This window comes from Myotis yumanensis, unplaced genomic scaffold (genome assembly GCF_028538775.1).
Source record: "Myotis yumanensis isolate MYYU_CA2020_CCGP unplaced genomic scaffold, mMyoYum1.0.hap1 SCAF_87, whole genome shotgun sequence".
NCBI lineage: Eukaryota > Metazoa > Chordata > Mammalia > Chiroptera > Vespertilionidae > Myotis > Myotis yumanensis.
The window spans coordinates 126,419-132,500 of NW_027223838.1; the positions used below are offsets into that span (position 1 = coordinate 126,419).

The window sequence follows — 6,082 nt, forward strand, 5'->3', positions numbered from 1 at the left end:
TTCTCCGGAGCATTGTCCAAACCCCTTGCGGTTCTGCTTCCCGGCAAGTGTGGACAGTTTGGCTCAAGGAAACTCATGAAAGTTCTCTACGGGTTTGCATGTTTTTCCGTGAACACGACGTATACACCTGCTGGTTTCTGAGGGCGAGGCAACAGAGTCTGTCCATGAGGTCCGCTGTGAAAGGGTAGAGGCGTCTGTTTCTGCTGTCAGAAGCCAGGTCACCCTTAGGAAGAGTGTAGAAAACAACAACAACAAAAGACAGAAATTGGATTTACCAAGAGAAAACACACAGAAGCGAACCGAGGGATGCTCCGAGGACTGTGAGAGGGAATCTCCCCTTCTCCTCACTCATACCGCTTTTGGAAAAACGGCAATGATCCTAAGAGGTGAAGGTCCTGAAGCTCTCGGAGACGCCGACCGACCGACCGGCCGGGGCTACTTTCCCCGTTCTTAACCCTACCCAACCAAGTCTCCCTCTCCCTGGGAGTCAAGCTTGTGTGCCCACAGCGGTAGGTAGGGGTACCCCACCGACCGACCGACCGACCGACCGACAGACGGCTGTTTTAAAATCAGAACCTGTCCCCTTTCAATGAGGGCATGGGACAGGGGCAACCTATATTTTCCTGCTCAAATCGTCCCCAATTCACCTGATAGGGACTCAGAGGTTTGTCTCTGTCTGTCTGCATGTCTGTCTTTAAGCCAGTGACGCCCACATATGTTGGTTGTTGGTTTTTGTGGGGTTTTATTAGAAGGGTCGTGTGTTTGTAGACTTCAATGAGCCAGAGACTGAACCAACAGGGGAGAATGTGATGGTTTTTATTTTTTTAAATATACTTTATTTATTTATTTATTTATTTATTTTTACAGAGAGGAAGGGAGAGGGATAGAGAGTTGGAAACATCGATGAGAGAGAAACATCCATCAGCTGCCTCCTGCACACTCCCTACTGGGGATGTGCCCGCAACCAAGGTACATGCCCTTGACCGGAATTGAACCCGGGACCCTTGAGTCCGCAGGCTGACGCTCTATCGCAGTGATGGCGAACCTATGACACAACTCATTTTTTTTTTTTTTTGGTTGATTTATTCTTTGTTAAATGGCATTTAAATATATAAAATGAATATCAGAAATATAAGTCTTTGTTTTACCATGGTTGCAAATATCAAAAAATTTCTATATGTGACAGGGCACCAGAGTTAAGTTAGGATTTTTCAAAATGCTGGCACGCCGATCTCAAAAGGTTCGCCATCGCTGCTCTATCCACTGAGCCAAACCGGTTAGGGCAAGAATGATGATTTTTAAAAAGGGAACATCCCGAGAGGAATCTCACCTGGAGATGGACTAAACGTATGTCTGTTTGCCAACAGTCCTTTCTCCATGATGAACTTCCACGACAGAGCCCGAGCGACCCGATTCATGGGGGACCCTCCCCGCTCAGAATGGCCCCAAGCAGCCCCAGAGGCTGGCAGAGACGCCTCTCACTCTCGCCTCTCACTCTCGGCTCGGCTCGGCTCGGCTCGCTACCCATGTGTCTCCGTAGATGGGGAACCGGGCCGCGTTCCCTTGAGAGTCCCCTGACCTGAGGGCTGAGAGGAAGGGAGCGCTGGGGTGGGGGATGGGGAGTAGGGGGTGGGGTATGGAGCAAGCGGGAGGGGAGGAGGGAGGTCAGGGCGATTCATTCCAATGGATCTCACTCCAGGGCTTGCTTCATTCAAATGCAGAAAGCTCTCCGGTGACGTCAGGGCCTCGGACCTCCCTCGCCTCGGGCTTCTCCGAGTTCCCCCACCCTCAGGCCGGCAGCTCACCAACTTCAGGGAGGGAGGGAGGGAGGGAGGGAGGGAGGGAGGGAGGGAGGGAGGGAGGGAGGGAGGCTGTTGGAGAAAACCGGCCCGGCCTGTCCGGGTGGGAAAGAGTGCCCTCTATCGGCCAACCCAGGAACCAGCCCTCACCCGTTTAGGAATCCCGCGAGGGGGGGTGGGGAGCGAGAGGGAGGGGTTTGAGGGGCGTGAGTCCAGGGTCCAAGGCGAAGGTCAACAGTAGATCTCGGCGTCTTAGATCCCCTAGGAGGAGAGACATAGGTGGGAGTGGAGCGATGAGGGTCGCGGGAGGCCTGGTGAGGGATGATTTGACTCAATAACCCCGGGTCACCAGACCGGCCAGCACACTCTGCTCCAGTTGCCGGTTTTGATCATCCATCCCTCCACCCCCACCCCCCACCGCACACACCGCTCCAAGTGTGCCACTCACGACAGACACCCTTTTATCATTCATCTTTAACTTCCCCGTGGATGGATGGATGGATGGATGGATGGATGTGTGAACATCAAAAAAGATTCAAATCTGTGGAGAATGTCTGTGAGTTCATTTGAGGCAATTGCCAGGAAGCAGATTCTCAACATAATGGGATAACACTCTGTAGAATGGAGGGTGTGTGTGTTTTAACCTTGTTGTATACATGTCAAGCAAAAGAGGAGATGTAAGTGGGTTACATGAACTCCGTTGGTGATAGATGAGGGAGGCCAGAGAAGGCAAAGCGGGGGTGGGGGGGTGGGGGGCAGGAAACCTCTGGGATTGGATAAAAATTAAAATAAAATGACAGACACATACTTCTCTTACTTAGGTTGGCGTAGGATAGGTAACAGTCAGCAACGTACTCAATAAAAATAAGGGGATTTAAAAAGGAAAATTACACCCTAGCCGGTTTGGCTCAGGGGAGATAGAGCGTCGGCCTGCAGACTAAAGGGTCCCAGGTTCGATTCAGGTCAAGGGCACATGCACGGGTTGCGGGATGGATCCCCGGCGCCGCCGCCCGCTCCCCCCCCACCCCCCACCCCACCTCCCAGGAGGGGGGTGTGCAGGAAGCAGTGGATCCATGATTATCTTTCATCATTGATGTCTCTCTCTCTCTCTCTCTCTCTCTTTCCCCCCATCTTTGAACTCAATAAAAACACTATAAAAAAGAAAGATTGTGACCTTTGTCAGGGAAGGTAGCAGCCTAGGACATGACTACTCACCATCACTGTTTGTTTGTTAAACTTTTAATTTCTGTCCATGGATGGATGGATGGATGGATGGATGGATGGATGGATGGATGAGTGGGTGGATGGATGTGTCCTCCCTCCCTCCCTCCCTCCCTCCCTCCGCCCACCCGTCCGCTCACCCGCTTTCCACGGGAAATCCTCAGTCTCATGTCACACACTCACTGGTGATTACACTCGCTGCCTCCTTCCTCCCTGTGAAAAAGAGGAAGTTAAATGGACGAACCTGAAAGAGCCCCACAGGTGGCAACCGTGAAGCAAGTGCACACACATGTGTGCGTGTGTGGCATTTGTCAACAATGTAAGAAATCCTCCGTCAACAATGTAAGAAATCCTCCAACCTGTGCAGAATTTCTGTGAGTGTCTTTCAGCCAAACTGTCCAGAAATGTCGCTCGTACGCCGGGAAGCACAATCTCAACGGCGGGAGATGATGTTCCAAAGAATGGCAATGTCGGCCCCCTTATTTTATACACTCCAATCCCAGGAGGAGACCGTACGTGGGTTACATGAAATCCACTGGTGACATTTTAGGGAGGCGGGAGAAAGCAAAGCGGGCAATCCCCCCCCCCCCCCGCCACCCCCCCCCCCCCCCCCACACACACACACACACACAGGAGTCCTCTCATGGGGCGAACCAACCGTGACTCTAAAGTCGTGATCCTGACCCCGGGAGTTGTATTAAAAATCAAGCTAAAGGAGTGTGAATGTAAACTGTAGGCTTATCAAAGGTTCAAAGGAGGTCTGTGTTTACCACCATTGAAAGAAAACAAACCAAGAAAGAGATCAAGGGTGGGTCAAAACATCCTCTCTGGGACTGGGAGGGAGAGAGTTCCTGCATCTGTCCAAGAGGGTCATCTGCAGTGTTGAAAAGCCAGGGTTCAGCAACAGGGGATATTTTCTTCCTCTCAGGGATCATGAAAAGCATCCATGACAGTAAGGGGGTGAGTATGGGGTGGGTGCTGTCATTGAAAAGGCTAGGTGAGCAGGGAGAGCTATGCCATTTACAGGCATACCCTATCCACTTTTCCTTTCACAGAATTTACACAACGACTTAATGTTTAGTTTTGAATGGCATTACTTCTTGAGTCTCCTCCTCATTGTTTCCAAGTCTTTGGTTGATACTCAGGTGTAGGACGAATGTATGTATGTATGTATGTATGTATGTATGTATGTATACTGTGTGTGAGCCCCAGGATGGACAGAATCTGGGGGGGGGGGGGGGCGGTGAGTGGAATAGACTGGAATGGAGTGGAGGAGCGGGGGAGCAAGAGGAAGGGAGAGAATTGGAGGGAGGCAGGAGGGAAACTGGAGAAGAGAGGATGCCAAAGGACCTCGTTAGTTAATGACACCGGGCATGGCTCTTATTCTGAGTTTTTTGTTTGTTTTCCTCGAATGCCACCTATGCAGAAAACAACCTGTGTGAAGTTCAACTAAGGTCACCCACACAAGAATAAGGACTACCCATTGACTGCAAGGCTCTGTAGTAGGTCGCCCGCTGTTTGCACTTGGCAGAGACTCAAATCTGAGGCAAGGGGAAGAGCGAGTAAGCTGGAGTAGAAGAGGGAGAGGTGTGTCCCCTACCCCTAGGAACCAAGTTTAGGGGGTTGAAGGGCCAAAAAAATAGAATAAAATAAAAAGAAAAAAGAAAGGAAGGAAGGAGGGGGAGAGAGGAGAGAGAGAGAGAGAGAGAGAGAGAGAGAGAGAGAGAGAGAAGAAGAAGAAAGAAAGAAAGAAAGAAAGAAAGAAAGAAAGAAAGAAAGAAAGAAAGAAAGAAAGAAAGAAAGAAAGAAAGAAAGAAAGAAAGAAAGAAAGAAAGAAAGAAAGAAAGAAAAAAGAAAGAGAAAGAGGAAGGTCCTCGGTTCAGTCCTGACTATGACTTTCTGGGGCATGGCAGGGCACGGCACGGCACACCCGGTCGGTCGCCGCGAGTGGTGTGGTTTGTGGTTTCCAGCCAGAAACCCCACTGTGGTCCACTTCAGTCCACCTCATACCTTTCCTGGCTGGGGAGAGTTCCTTTGGATCACAAGGACAAACCCAAAGGAGGACAAAGTTCAGAATGCCTAATTCACCCCTGCCCATTTCTACACGACAAAGCCGTCCATAGTGTCCAAGTGACCTGCATTTTTCATGTCTGCGAAAGAAGTTTCCATTTGAGGTACAGGTACTGCTTTGTGTTATTTAGAATGGATGTGCCTCCATCCAAAGTGCTAGTATGGCGATCCACTGCCTTCCATTCATGCCCCCCTGTCTGCCGACTGCGCAGGCGCTGTCCCTGATTTGGCTCCGCCCTGTGACGACAACGGACCAGCCCGGCCCTCTGGCCGACCTCGCTTTGAGGCTTATAAAAGCGGTCACCAGGAAGGTGGCGCATGACAAGGACAGGTTGCATCGTCATCATGTCATCACCAGGGTGGTGAGAACGCAGGGTCCGGTACTGGGGGGGGGGGGGGGGGGGGGGGGGGGGCGGGGAGGGCGCGTTTGAAAGCTTCATATTCTCATTCTCTCTCTCTCTCTCTCTCTCTCTCTCTCTCTCTCTCTCTCTCTCTCTCGTTTCCACCTAGCAGTCAAGAAGGACAGACACTCCCACGATGCGGATGAAGGACTGTCAGACTTTGAAATTTCCTCCGCGAGCGAATATAGGGCGATTTAGGAATTTCCTTTCAGTGAACACGCCCCGCACTGTGCCGCCGCCGCCTGGAAACATCCCTAAAGGGTTGAAGCGTTGATACGAATAGAAACAGGACGGGTAAGCATTGCAACGTGTTTTCTGGGGTTTTGTTTGAGAGACCCATACATGTATAACGCTGTGATAAGCCGGGCTGTACATATAAATAAATAAATAAATGAATGAATGAATGAATGAATAAATAAATAAATAAATAAATAAATAGTAGTAAAGGTGGATTCATGATAAGAATGTGTCATTGTATGCGGGCTGTACGTGAAAGAAAGAAAGAAAGAAAGAAAGAAAGAAAGAAAGAAAGAAAGAAAGAAAGAAAGAAAGAAAGAAAGAAAGAAAGAAAGAAAGAAAAGTCCTAACCGG

At 50.2% G+C, this 6,082-nt stretch overlaps 1 long non-coding RNA gene across 1 annotated transcript in view; it reads left to right on the forward strand.

Annotated features, from left to right (window-relative positions):
• Positions 1-5,135: 5,135 nt before the first annotated feature.
• The window catches only part of LOC139001087 (uncharacterized), a 1,454-nt gene continuing 507 nt past the window's right edge, over positions 5,136-6,082 (forward strand). Inside the window, exons 1-2 of the long non-coding RNA XR_011469839.1 lie at positions 5,136-5,452; positions 5,601-5,785. This is a non-coding gene — a long non-coding RNA (uncharacterized lncRNA). The remainder of the gene's footprint in view (positions 5,453-5,600; positions 5,786-6,082) is intronic.